The 14430-nt window shown below is 38.4% G+C and overlaps 1 long non-coding RNA gene across 1 annotated transcript in view; it reads left to right on the top strand.

The window, feature by feature from the left end:
- The first annotated feature begins 5431 nt into the window (after nt 1–5431).
- Nucleotides 5432–14430, top strand: part of LOC140513336 (uncharacterized) — a 34535-nt gene continuing 25536 nt past the window's right edge. Inside the window, exon 1 of the long non-coding RNA XR_011970143.1 lies at nt 5432–6359. This is a non-coding gene — a long non-coding RNA (uncharacterized lncRNA). The remainder of the gene's footprint in view (nt 6360–14430) is intronic.

Here is a 14430-nt window from a genome sequence, read left to right as displayed (position 1 = left end):
ATCAGATTTGTCAATCTATATTCACAGAAAGTATTTGTGTGCTATTACACCAAAATGTTACATATACATATATATGAACATATACATGTTCATGTCGTGCAATATGTTTTAAAGCAGATCTTATAATCTTCTTGACTTTAGTATCTACAGTCTGGTCTTTTTATGTATTCTAATAAGGAATCAAAGGCTTAATCAGTTAATATGCAACATTTTACAACAGATCCTCATACAATTCTAAAAACTCTGTGCTGCATTTCTTGTGTACTTCTTAAGAAGACAAAGCCAGAGTGTTTTAGCTAACATTATGGATAATTGAGTCAGGATTTAGAAATATCTTGACAATCTAGAACATAGAACCAAACAGAGTAAGAAGATGGAATTTAATAGGGATAAATTTAAATCTTTCCCTTAGAATCCAAAAGCCAATTTCACAGGCTCAAAATGAGGGAGGCTTGGCTAGACAGCAGTTTATCTGGGGAAGGTGAGGGAGGGAACAACAACTTGCACTTTTCTGTGGACTTCAAGCCCAATATACAACTCTGCCTTACTTAAATCTAATTTACACACAAGTTAAGAGTCACCCTGGGAAGTCATTGGTCCTCTTCAAGACTGAAGGATGAGCAACGTGAGCACTGTAGTATGACTGTCAAGAAAGCTAATAAAATCTTGAATTAAACAACAATAACATGGCTTCCAAGGCTAGGGTTGTGATACTCTGACTATACTCTGCCCTGCTAAGACAACATATGGAAATAGAGTTCAGTCCTGGGGGCAAGGATTTTAATAAGCTCAAGGACATCTAGAAGAAAGAACAAGATAATGAAGGGCCTTGTATTCATGCCACATGATAATGAATTGAAAGAACTAGGGATGCTTGGCCAAGAGATGGAAAAATTCAGGGGTTGGGGGACATAATGCAAGTATTTGAGGAGTTTTCACATGGAAGAGGGAATAGACTACTTAGCCACAAATGGTAAAGCTAGGAATAACGAATAGAAATTGCAAAGAAGCAATTCTGGGTCTGATGTAAGGAAAAATTTCCCAATAATTAAAGCTAATCAATGGGCTACTTCAGGAGGCAGAGAGTTCTCGCTTGCTGGAAATCTTCAGATAAAAGCTTAATTAACGCATGGTGCAGGTTATAAAACACCAGGTCTAGAGTCAGAAAGACTGAACTTCCTGAGGTCAAATCTATCCTCACACACTTACTAGCTGTATAACTCTAGGCAAGTCAATTAACCCTGTTTGTCTCAGTTTTCTCATCTGCACAATGAGTTGGAAAAGAAAATGACAAACCCCTCCAGTATCTTTGCCAAGAAAGCTCCAAATGAGGTCACAAAAAGTCAGATACAACAAGAGTAGGTTGTAAAAATGAATTTTGTTCAGGGATGGTTTGGACCAACTATCCTCTGAGATACCCTCCCACTCTGAGATTCAATGGCTCTGGAGGTAGAAAAGGACTCATAAGAGCGCAGTGACAAATGGGGCTAGCCAAGCAGTCTGACTTCAGATTATGGAGAGCTTGGAACACTAGGTGAAAGACTTTAAACTCCATCCTATAGTCCAATAGCTTCCAATCCCAGAACCCTGAGGGCCATGGAATTTGCAAGGCTTTGTTGATTTTAAATTGTCATTTTGCTCAGTTATACAGCAATAACAAAGTATGCATCATGAATAAAAAAACCTGTCATGTGGGATATCTGCCACATTCTTGAAGTTAAAAAGGCAGTGGGTGGCTCAGTAGGTGGTCCTAGATTCAGGAATACCTGTGCCTTGCACATGTGTAAACACTTAGTAAATGCTTGGTCTCTGACTATGATGAACATCACAATGCAGGATGACCAAACATCTCATGAATTAATGTTTCTTGTTGCCTTTGGAAGTATAATAAAACTACTTCTGCCAACTCCAATATTTGTCTCTCCAAGGAGGACTGTTGCATCATCCTTCTATTTAGCAGTCACTTCCTTTTGTCTTCTGGCTCTATTTATAGCAATAATGTCTACATTGGTCTGGTTAAGTTCCAGTAGTATACCAACTCATTGGTCGTTGGACAAGGATCTCACTTTTAGTGTGATAATAGTTAATTTCAGGTCTTTAGAATAGTGGTCTAAAATGATTATTCTTGGAACCATCTCCTTTTCCTGTGTTGTGGCACCATCGCCACAGACGCAGAAGGGGGATTGAAAACTACCTTTTATTTTTCTTTATTTCATGAGTTGCCATGGTCAAAGAATTCATCGCGTTAGCTAACCTACTGGTGAGAAGTCTGTTCTAAAGTAATCTGGTTCTCAAAAAGCAAACCAGGTCTAAGGTTGAGACCCACAGTCAGAGCTTTCTGATGTAGAACTTGGCAAAACTTGAGCTCCACTAGCATGACCTTCTGTAAAACCCTAGATACAGGCATCAGAGGAAAACTTTGTGGAGGCAAATCAGGGCTTTGTAACCTCCACACAGTACTCAAAATGATTATCCTGGTTTTACTGACAAAGAAAAACACTATCATAATTTTCTTTATAGGTAGTATTATCACAGAATCTACAGGAAATTGGTAGAGATAGGTATTGTTATCCTCAAATGGAGGAATTTAGTGTCACATCCTTTTCCAGTTCACATATAATTTAAGTGGCAAGTTTTGAAATAAAGACAACAGTGGACAATGCATAAAACTTGAATCCAGGAAAAAGGTATAATTCTTTTGTATTCTGTATATTAATGTGATGGTGTGGCCTTGGACAAATAACTTAACTGCTCTGAACTTCAGTTTCCTTATCTGTAAAAACTTATGATATCTCACAGGTTATCGTGAGAAAAACATATGAAAGCCAGAGAGTACTTCATAAATATGAACTACTATGATGATAATGGTGATAATGGTTTTATTAAGGAGGAGAAAAAGGAAAGAAAAGTAGGCAAGAAAGAGATGTGAGAGGGAAAATGAGCCTTTAAATCAGGGTTTCTTAATCTGGGATCTATGGACTCCTTGAGCATTTATGGTCCACAAATACCTTTAATATTTTGGTAACTATATTTCAATTCAATAATTGGTTTCCCTTGTAATCTTATGTATTTCACCCATTTAATTACATTATCAAGAGAAGGGATCCATAGGCTTCACCAAATTCCCAAAGAGATCCATAGCACACAAAAAGTTTGAGTTCCTTCTGCTCTCATCTTTTTAGATGAATAATGTCTGTTACACTCCCAGTTATCCTAATCCTAGGCAGAATGCATTGAAACTTTACCTTGATTTTCTGCCTTTTCTCCTTTCCCTCCTACCCCTAACTGTGTATGTGTGTGTGTGTGTAAAACTTCTTACCTATTCAGCCTACCCGGGAGCTTACCTCAAGTATCTTTATCGTAATTCATTTGTCACATACTGAGCCTAAGAGAGTAGAGATGGTCCTTTGTGACATGTTGGGACCAATATCATACTCATTGCCCAGATTGCTCCTTTCACGTGATCAATTTGTTGAGTCACTCAATCAAATTGGCTAGTGGGACTTTTTTGAGAGAACACAGACTACTACCCTAATTGTTGTGTTTGGCCTTCATTTTCAAAGAGGACCATGCCATCAGGGAGATGATGACATGACTTGTAGTTGACATTGATTTGAATGAGGGAGGACTGTGTAAGATCACCAGACTCACTTTCTCCTCCAGAGCCATCCGGGTCCTGTGACTAGATATTCATCAGGACAACTGGAGATGGTCCAGGATGCAATAGGAGACCCTGGACCTTTTAGGCTTAGGCCTTTTCAGGTTCTCACTTTGAGTGAGGTAACATCCATTCAGTGAATAGGCCTCTTTAAGAAGTGAGTCAAGGAATGACCCCTTTAATAATAATAGTAATAAAAATCAAATGGGGAGGGGAAAACCCTCAGGATTCCTGGACAAAACAAATAGTTACTGTTTACTCTAATTAGTTTTCAGTGGCTGACTTCCTCTAAGATGATAATTGATTGAAAATCAGAGGATAGACTTGTTGGAAGAGCCAATTCTTTTCTTTTGTTATATCAGAGCGAGATATGAAACAGTTTATCCCCCTTTCCTTTTTATGAACTTTCTGTCTCTTGGACTCTTAGGCTGAAGTTCATCAAGTCCAGAGGAATAGGGGGTGGGGTAGGATTTCTCTTTCCTCTTTCCCACAAGTCACAGAAAATGACAATGGGCAGGAAAAGTACGTGATACCATGTCTTCAGTTGCTCAGGTGGCCTGAGAGTTGAGTTCATGAATCTATAAGTTCTCAGATGCTTTCTGTCTTTCTTTTTCCTTTTCTGAGTACGGGTCAGAGACTGGAGTTCCTGAGAATGGACCAGCAAGTCCTAGAGCTGTCAAGAGATAAAAAGTTCTTGAGTCAGGAGTCAGGCACCAGCCTCTTAGAGGGAGTCCTTCAACAGTGCTCTTGAAAAATCTACCAATAAAGATCTCCTTTCAGCTCAAGTACTGGTCATGCCATGGTGTGGGGTGGGGGGAGGGCAAGGGAAGGGAGGAAAGGACTATATACCTTTGCAATCCCTCTAGTGCTATGTGTTTCTTAATGGTCTAATGTGAAAAGGAAATTATTTGTTGAGCAGCCCGCTCCCCACTCCCACCAATATATTTATCTTCTGAGGGAAGTCTAATAAATCAAATGGGTTTTGGAGTGTCTGATTTGTTTATAGTTTCCTCTGAGTCTTTTACATTTTGTGCATGCTTGCATGCATGTGTATGTATGTGTGTGTGTATGTGCGTGTGTGTGTGCATGATATGGAGGAAATAAAGTCTGCCCCATACATGATACCGATACCCATATTGTACATTTGGTACCCATGTAGGAATGGAGACACTGTTAACCACCTTTGGGAAAACAAAGATATGACCTTTATTTTAGCAAGTTGATCAGTGGTGGAGATGAGTCAAAGAGAGAAACTGTCCCTTCTTGAGGTTCAAATCTGCCCCCTCCCCACTCCAGGAATGAACCTGGTCTATGTGAATCCAGAGTCTTGGGGTGGGAGGCAGGAGGGCAGCCACTGACTAGAAGTTACATAAGTTTACACAACTATGCTGGAGAATACCTCAATTATTTATAAACCTTTACAGTATTTGGGTCTGGTTTGTAGGTCCATGAATTAGTGCAACTCATTCTGGTTTTCACAGTGCCAGAACATGGGATTCATCTTCCTAACGATCAAAGCCTTTGTGTGAAGGTAAAGATCAGACATTTCAAGTTTACCCTATTTCATGAGCAGCTACCCATTCTGAGAACCTGAGGAGGGACAGGAGGAACACGGCATCAATCAGAATGATCCAAGCAGAACCTAAAGATCCTTCTCAAATGGCCTGGGCATTGGCTGCCTTTGCTTCCTTCCACAGAGAGAACTGGTGCAACTTGTTCTTTCCAGCCCAGTGCTGCTTTTCATCTTTCCAACACCTCCCTGTTTGGCCAAAGTCCAGGCCATTCATAGAAATATAATGCCAAACACAAATTGTGTGAAAACCCCAAACCAAAAAATTTGGAAGCAACTTTCTGTCATTCTACCAAGGAAGCAGCTCTCTCCATTCAAGGCTTTTCCACCAAGGCAGGCACCTTCAGCCATGAATGCTTTACACAAAGAATTTACAAATGGAATCTATTATACAAATATCCCATATTCAAACGGTTGAAGTAAAACTTAGCCAGCAGCTGCTGCTGACGTGTTAATAGAAAAAAAGAAAGGAAGCCACTCTCATTCATCAGAAAATACCTGGGGAATTTTAAACACCATCATTACTCAAACTGGGATTTGACCAGGATAAATGAGCTAATACTACTTATTCTGAGAAAATGAATGAAAGGAACTTGAGCAACTCAAGGACCTTTTTCCATGGACCCAACAATACTAATTTTTTTTATAGGATCCTTAATTCCACTCAGTTCAGTGATCATTTATTAAGTGTCTACCATGTGTTGGCCACTGGGAATACAAAGAGAAAAGTAGCCATGCAAAGTAACTTGAAGAGAGAAAGAGTGCTAATCACTGGAAAGGATGAGGAAAGGCATGATGGAGGAAGTAGGGTCTGAGCGGACCCTTGAATGGAGAAAGCAATTCTATCGAGCAGAAGGGCATTCTGGAGGTGGGGACTGGATGTGTAAAAGCACAGGAATGACAACTGGAATCCTGCATATAGGAAATAGCTAGAAGGATAGTTTGACTGGAATAGAAACCATGTGAAGGGGAGTAATATGATGAGAGAAGGAAGGTAGGTGGGAGCTCAAAGGACTCACCCAGCATTGTTTCATCATCTGTTACGTCCATGGGCACTCAGTGAGCTAAGTATAGGAATGGGACTTGGAATGGCCAAATATCAATTCTGCCTCATTTACTCTGTGACTTAAGGTAAGTCATTTGGCTTGAGTCTCAGTTTTCTCATTTGGAAACTAGAGTTGATGTAATGGTTACTTCTTGTCAGATAGAGATTAGGTATACATTCCACATGAATACACTTAACATGCTTAGATAAAACAGTGATAACACTGGAAGCATGGGACCCAAACCATATCTAAAACATTTCAACTATATGACAAAATAAGAAATGCATTTTTGGATATGATCAATGTAGGAATCTGTTTTGCTTGACAATTTTTATGACACAAGGGTTCATCCTTCCTAATTCCTTCCTTCCCTCTTTCCTTCCTTCATCCCTCCTGCTCTCCCTTCCTTCCTTCTATAATCCTTCGTTCCTTCGTTCCTTCGTTCCTTCCTTCCTTCGTTCCTTCCTTCCTTCCTTCCTTCCTTCCTTCCTTCCTTCCTTCCTTCCTTCCTTCCTTCCTTCCTTCCTTCCTTCCTTCTTTCCCCCATTGTGATTTCCAGTATAGTAGCCCCACAGTAAATCAACTTTAAGATAATGTGAGGAAAGCATCGAACCATAGTGAGATCTTAAGGATCATCTAGTCTAATTTCTACCTCTGTACAAATTCTTTCTACAATATTCTAATCTATAGAGTTGGAAAGTAGCCTCTTTTCAAACATCTTCGATCATGGAGAATTCAATGTATTGTGGATCAAACCATTTAATATAACAATCATTAATCTTGCTACCTCACATTTCTAGAGCACTTTTAAAGTTTCCCGAGCAGTTTCCTATGTATAACTCCATGAGGAAGTAGAACAAATATTATTTTCCCTATTTTAAAGAGAAGGAAATTGAGGCTTGGATCGTCACTTGTCCATGGTTATGCAACTAGTAAATGGTGAAGTCAGGCTTCAGATCCAAGTCTTCTGACTTCAAGTCAGAAGGTCTCTCTCTACTACACAGTATCTCTCCAGCTGGGAGATTCTTGTTCAAATGAAACCAAAATTTCTTTCTCTGTAACTTGGTCCTTGTTCTACATAATATATGGTTCCTATGAATTTTATTTTATGTATCTAAAAACATTACTCTGAGAAGGGTTTCATAGGTTTCACCAGACTGCCCAAGGGGTTCATAACACATAAAAAATTAAGAACCCCTGAGCTAGATAATTATCTGTGAGATAGCTTATATCTCTAAAATTCTCAGATACTATGGTTGCAAATAGTTTGGCTTTTTGTTGTTGTTGTTGTTGTTAGTGGAAAACCCAGCTTTTGATCATTTTGTACAGATTCCTATAAATCTTAGGCGCTCTGAAAAGGTGTTATAGAATCATCTTAGCAGGCTTTGATAAACAATCCAATTTAACTGACCAAGTTTTATGGCAAGCTAATGTCACTTGTCTTGAAAATACAGCAATGCCTATTATTCCATTATTATGTCCCACTGATGTAGTGGATAGTAACCTAATCTTAGAGTTAAGAAGTATTTTCAAGTCCTAACTCTGATACATACTTGCTATGTGACAACTGGCAAGCCACAACCTCTCAGAACCTTAGAAAACTCTAAGACTATAAATTAAAGACTAGCTCATGAGCTTTATTTGTGGAGTGATTCCTGTGATTAATTAAATACCAAGTCTGGACCAAAAAAAAGGCTCTTTATAAAATATCAGAGCTTGTTATAGCATAGAATCACTTATTATGTGAGTCAAAATATTCTTAAGTTAACTTCTAGCATTCTTTGGTCTTTTAATACAAAGCAATATAGACCAAATCTCTTTCTATACAGTATAGAGTTTTCACTATAGAGTTGCTATTTCCCCATTTCCCTGTCTACACAACAATCATTCATAAGGTCAAAATTCCATTCCTCAACATTCATATTAGCCTAATTCATGTGGATCAATGTCACATCCATTTTTTCTCACATTTTCCTCTTCTATTGATCTACATATTATTATTTTGAGAGAACATATCATACACAGTTGTCTGTATTTTCTTGAAAACAGTTCCATGGAAATCCAATGCAAAGAGAAATAAAGAAGTCAAAGATATTATCTTTCCTTTAATCTCACTGGATGACTTTAATTAAAAACTTTGCTTGATTAATCTTTAGGTCTGCCTTAGTTTCTTTAAGTCTGAGGACCTGTGGGCCAATACTTATTTTCATGATTGAACAATTAATTTTCATGTTGAATTCTATAGGAAGTTACCTTGATGTCATTATTTTCAGATATTTTGGGGCCTAGAAGAAAAACCACACTGTGACAGACCCCTTATAAGGACAACCTTTAAAACATGACAGTTCCCAGAAATGGTTTTTCTCCTACAGGATGTAGTCATCATTGTTTGACGCCAGATTGACATTCCTGGAAGCAACCACTCAGGAGTGCTATTTTTAGGAGTTGTGGCAGCTAAGATATACTGCAGAAGAAGCAGGAAGTAGTAGCATACATTTTCAAATGCTCTTTGACATGCCGTTATTTGGAGGTATTTAATGAGTTCCTATATTGATGTAAGTCTTCGGGAAAAATAGCATTTACTGACACGAGCTAGGGGCTTCAATAGTGAACACCAATTAGGCTTGAGGGCTGAAGGAATTTTTGGTTTCAGACCTGAACAGAGTCTTTAAAAAAATTTTTTTTACTTGGATCCTCAATCTAAGTATAGTGGTGAGGTCTCCATATACCTTTACAATGACTTGTCTGACCACTATGCTAGGGCTCCACTACCTGAGCATTAATAGGCAAGAGGCCTGCTTCATTTTGGCACAAAACCCACCTTGGGTATCTTTTTTTCTTTCCTGTTCTCAGAATTGGTCTAATTTAAATACTGAGATATCCCTGAATAAGTATAATCTTGAGGAAGGGAAGATTCAGTCTAGTCCTTGGAATTCAAAGATGGGGAAGGGAATGAGCATTTATATAGTATGTACTAGGTGCCAGGCACTGTGCTAACTAAACCCTTTACAAATATCAGCTCATTTGATCCCCATTTTACAGTTAAGGAAACTGAGGCAAATAGAAGTTAAGTGACTTGACAAAGCTAGTAAGCTTGTGAGGTCAAATTTGAACTCAAGTCTTTTGGAGTCAGGCCCAGCACGCTATCCACTGTACCATCCAGCTGCCTCAGGATGATGCTTAAAAAGGGAGACTTTGTTTTATCAAATCACTTTGTGGTCTCCGTTCTGTATTAAAGTGGTGTGCAGATTACTTAGGACCAACAATAATTTTGATTTGACTTCATTTTGTGACAGCAATGGTCATGTGCATGTACTTCTACTGATACTAGAGAGAACTAACTGAGAACATCTCACCTTGACCACATGAAATTGGATCGAGCTGGTTTCCACACCTTTAATAAGTTTTCTGTCAATTGAGTGTTAGATTTAGTACTATAAAACACAAGTGTTTCATTATTCTCCACTGGGGTGTTTTTAATTCTGTGGTTTTTAAGAACGGATATTATGCCAAGGAAATGTACAAAAGTTTTAGCTCTTATAAAGTACCCTTCAATAACTGTTATAGATATGACAGAGGCTATTGGTGTGGTACATCAAGTATTTCAAGGAATATCCAAACACAATGAAACACAGTCAGTTGCAACAAAGAACCAAGGAAAAATGCGGTCAAAAATGAAAAACAAGATCCAGAACCACAAGTGTGCTGGGTCTCACTAGAGATATCATAATAACTGATTGTTAAATTTTCAGTGTGAGCATTTATACCTCAGAAATTGGCAAATGCTTCAAATTAGGGCTTGATTTATTATTTTGTTATATAATTATACTTAAGAAAATGATGGGGAAAATGTTAATAATGCAGATTAAACATGTCTATCATACATTTTTGATTAGTTGTTAAACATTTACCAGTACACCTCTGACCATAACTGAAAAGCCACTGTTGCAAAATAACCCAATTAATCATGAGAAAATAAGCTAAGATCTTCAGAAGGGCCTGGCAACTGGAGAGTTTATTATTGATCTCTTTACTGTACAGTATTGGTTTCTTTAAGTCAGCAGACTAGTAAGAACAGGGGGGAAAACTATCATTATTATGAAGGAAAACAAAACTTTATCATAGGTAAGATAATACAAAGACTGGAGTACTGAAGTTTGGCAAATAAGGTAATTTTTACTGATGAAGCTCAGTTTTTCATTGAAGACTTTACCAAAATCTTTATTGGAATAAGTCTAGGAGAGCCTCTAAGGTTTGGTTTTATTCCGTCCTTGTAAAGCATCTACCCAAAAGCATGTTTTAGTGATTTCTTTACTTCTGGTAGGCCTAGAAGTCTATACCCATTGAGAAAGTGACAAAACTCTGACAAATATGTTAATATTCTGAGAAACAGAATTGTTCCAGAAATTCTCAGAGATGGAATAATGCAATATGCCTTTGTACTGTGCCATCAATCATGAAAAATTTAGAAATATACCTAAGAAATGAAGATAAGCATATTTCAATAGCCTGAGAAATCCTCTTGATTTAAATCCCAATGAAAACATACAGGTTATAACCAAGGTTAGATTGGAAAAAACAGACTTTTTATTAAGAGTATGCTTATTATCCAGTTTAATAAAAGTGTGACTTCATGATGAAGATTTTAAAAATATCTGTCAAAATCTTGAGAACTCTAAACCAAATCATATGTAAAATGTTGCTGTAGCAAAATATTGAAAGGCTTGTTTTTTCTTTTAGGTATAAGAAGTTTAAAGTATATTGTGTATGTCAATGGATCTAGTTAATTTACTGAATCCCAGCTGATTTCTACAAGGACAGATTCATACCAAAGTTTCCAGATCTCAGCAGTTTCTTGTGCCCTGTATCCCCAGAATGCCTTGTATTCATTTTATAAATGTTCTACATATATTAATATATGTATATGTCATCTTGTGAAGCCACTGATAATTTTATTTAATAATCTGTGCATGGCACAGTTTGGGGCACATAACAGACATTTAATTATTGTTTATCAATTGACTCCCCTTTGCCATGCTCAAACTCTTTAGCCTGGTGTGAATATTAATTGTAGGTAAGTTTCTCTGTAGCTTGTAACAGAGAGTACAAGTTCTCCTCCTTTGAAATCAGCTATGTGTGTCCTTGGCAAGCACCTAAAAAGAGTTGTGGGAGATGATAATGTGAACCAATGGTTATGGATAGGAAAGAGGTATTTATTAATCACCGGTCTTAGTTTTCAGCTATTTAATGGGTTCTGTTTTGCAAATAAGGGGCACCTAGGTGGTGCAGTGGATAGAGCACCAGTGCAGGAGTCAGGAGGATCTGAATTCAAATCTCACCTCAGACACTTGACACCCACTAGCTGTGTGACCTTGGGCAAGTCACTTAACCCCAATTGCCTCATCCTGGGTCATCTCCAGTCATCCTCATGAATATCTGGTCACTGGATTTAGGTGGCTCTGGAGGAGAAGTGAGGCTGGTGACCTGCACAGCTCTCCCTCACTCAAAACAAAGTCAAGTGCAAGTCAGGTCATTATTTTTCTAAGGGCATGGTCTTTAGCAACAAAGGACGAACACACACACATTTTGCAAAGGAATTAAGAGTTAGAGTTTTCTCCAACAAGAGTTAGTGGGATTAAGAAGAAAATAAGGAGGGAGAAGTAGTGAGTTGGTGATTTTAGATTTAGATAATGAGAGATCCAGTATCTAGCAGAACAAATGGGGAAGCCTAACGTAGACCACATGTCAGAAGAAATCAATCATGATGGCACCAACTATCCTGATCTACCAAGGAGTCAGGGCCTGAAAGCCACAGAGAAAACAGGTGAGCAAATGGCTTCTAACTAAGAGCAGCACTAGCCTTGACTAATTACTGTCTAGTGGAGAAGTTACATTAGACTAATTAGAACAGGAAAACCTATATTCACAAACTAGGTAGAGGGAAGGAGCCTAGAATCAATCCAAAGGGAATCCAAAGAATGGAGAAAAAGGATTTACTAAGGTTGGATTCCATTTAAACTTTCATGAAAAAACAATCATTGAGTCTGTGTGGGGCAACCTGAACCTAAAGAAAAGGAATCTTGGCTGGACAGCAAGATTATTTCCTTTTTTCATAGTCTTAGAAAATCAGGTAGACAGTGGTGAAATGCAGAACAAAAATACCACAGCTTAGAGACAGGATGAAACCAGGTGCTAAGGGTGGTGTTGGGCTAGGCCAGGAATGCAGCCTCAAGGCCACATTTGGTCCTCTAGGTCCTCTAAATTCTGTGAAGTTTGAATTCAGTCAAAAGGCTACACTTGAGGACCTGGAGGGCCAGACACAGCCTTGAGGCCACAGATTCCCCAGAGGTATATGATTCAATTCAGTTTACAAATGTTTTTGAAGTGCACACATTGTGCTAGGAGACACAAAAATGAAAACAACATAGTCTTTGAACTTATGCAGGAAGATTCAGTGTTTGATAGTGAAAAAAAATGATGATTTTGGAAGGAGAACTCCTTAGTTTAAAACCTGACTGATATTTTCTCCATGTATACTACGAAGAGTCAACATCAGTGCCTGGGAGGACACTGGTCTAGCCAAAGAAAGAATTCTGGCAGAATTCAGTGAAATTGATTCCGAGTCAAGAATTCAAAGAATATTTAGGGGGAGAAAACCACATCTAAGAGCTTCTGTAGCAGAACGCAATCTTCTGGAGGGTAGGTACTGTTCTGCATTTTGCATTTGAACCTCAGCAGCTTGCTTAATGCCTGTGCTTTTTTTTTTTTTAAATGCTTGTTGGTGGTGGTTCAAGCTCAACATCCTGCTGAAAACTCAAATAAGTGAATATACAATTTGAGTCCGAATGAAGAGCCTGAAGGATGTTAGAACAATTCCTTCAATGCATGGAAAACAGGGCAGATCAAGGTAGAGAAAAGCTGAAACTGAATTTGAATTTTGTAATATAGGAAAACTAATCAAATCTTTTTTATGATATGTGGAAAGCATGGCATTTCTGTGTTTTCTCCTTTTATGTTCCCACTGATTGTTCACTTGCTTCCTTGGCTAACTATACTTGCTGTGGGGGGAAAATGCTAAAGGAACAGAATGCTTAAAACCCCAAAAAAACTCATGGAAACTGTTTTCTGATTCCTAAGTGAGGATGGAATTAAGAGAAAAGCCTCAGCTGGAAGTAATGCATGACTACTAGACAAGGAGCAGTTAGTAGGTTGAGTTAGCCAGGTAGCCCAGTTAGGAGCAACCTTCCTCCTCAGACCTCACATAACATTTTGTTTTGTGGCTCTCTAAGGTACATCGTGTAATATTGGATGGTATACTTATCTGTGTTTTTGTCCGATCTCCCTTACTTGACCCTATACTATACAAAGACAGTATCTAGATCTTCCCTAAATTTGTACTTTGCTGAACATCCAGTACAATGCTCTGCACTCAGGAGGCACTTAATAAAAGTTTGCTGTATGTGTTTATGTATGTGAGTATGCATGAAATGAATAAATGAAGTCCTTGAGAGAGAATCTTGATGTCCTAGCAGCTGACTTCTTAGAACTCAAATCCTGGGAAATTACACTGATAAAAGAATTACTTTTTCACCCCCAACAATAGTCAAATAAACAGTTAAGTTGTTTGTCTATACCTATTTCCCTTCTGGCTGATGCTGTCTAGCTCTCAAATAATGGTCAGTCTGCACAAGTGCTCAGAGAAGTTATGACTTTACCATCATTCTGCACTTTGGTAGTACTGGCATTTTTGTTTTGGAGACCATTTCTTGATGATGATCTGAGCAAAGTATTACACAAATTTGTTATTTTCACAGAAAAGAAAGGAAAGGAGAAGAGAAGAAAGGGGAGGAGAGGTGAGGAGAAACAAGGAGATAGGCAGGAAGGAAAGGAGAATAGGAAGGGAAGGGAAGGGAAGGGAAGGGAAGGGAAGGGAAGGGAAGGGAAGGGAAGGGAAGGGAAGGGAAGGGAAGGGAAGGGAAAGAGGGAGGAAGGATGTTTGACTTTACTGAGATTCCAGACAGCAGAATCTTGCTACCTGTTAGAGCTATAATTTATTGGCCAGTAAAAGTAAATGTTGGTCTTCTGAACATGTTGGTCTTCCATGTTGGAAGGCAACCATGTGATCTATGGGCTTCTTCAGCTATTAAAAATTGAAA

The sequence above is a fragment of the Notamacropus eugenii genome, chromosome 7, assembly GCF_028372415.1.
Source record: "Notamacropus eugenii isolate mMacEug1 chromosome 7, mMacEug1.pri_v2, whole genome shotgun sequence".
Taxonomy (NCBI): domain Eukaryota; kingdom Metazoa; phylum Chordata; class Mammalia; order Diprotodontia; family Macropodidae; genus Notamacropus; species Notamacropus eugenii.
This window is presented reverse-complemented; position numbering and strand designations above follow the sequence as displayed.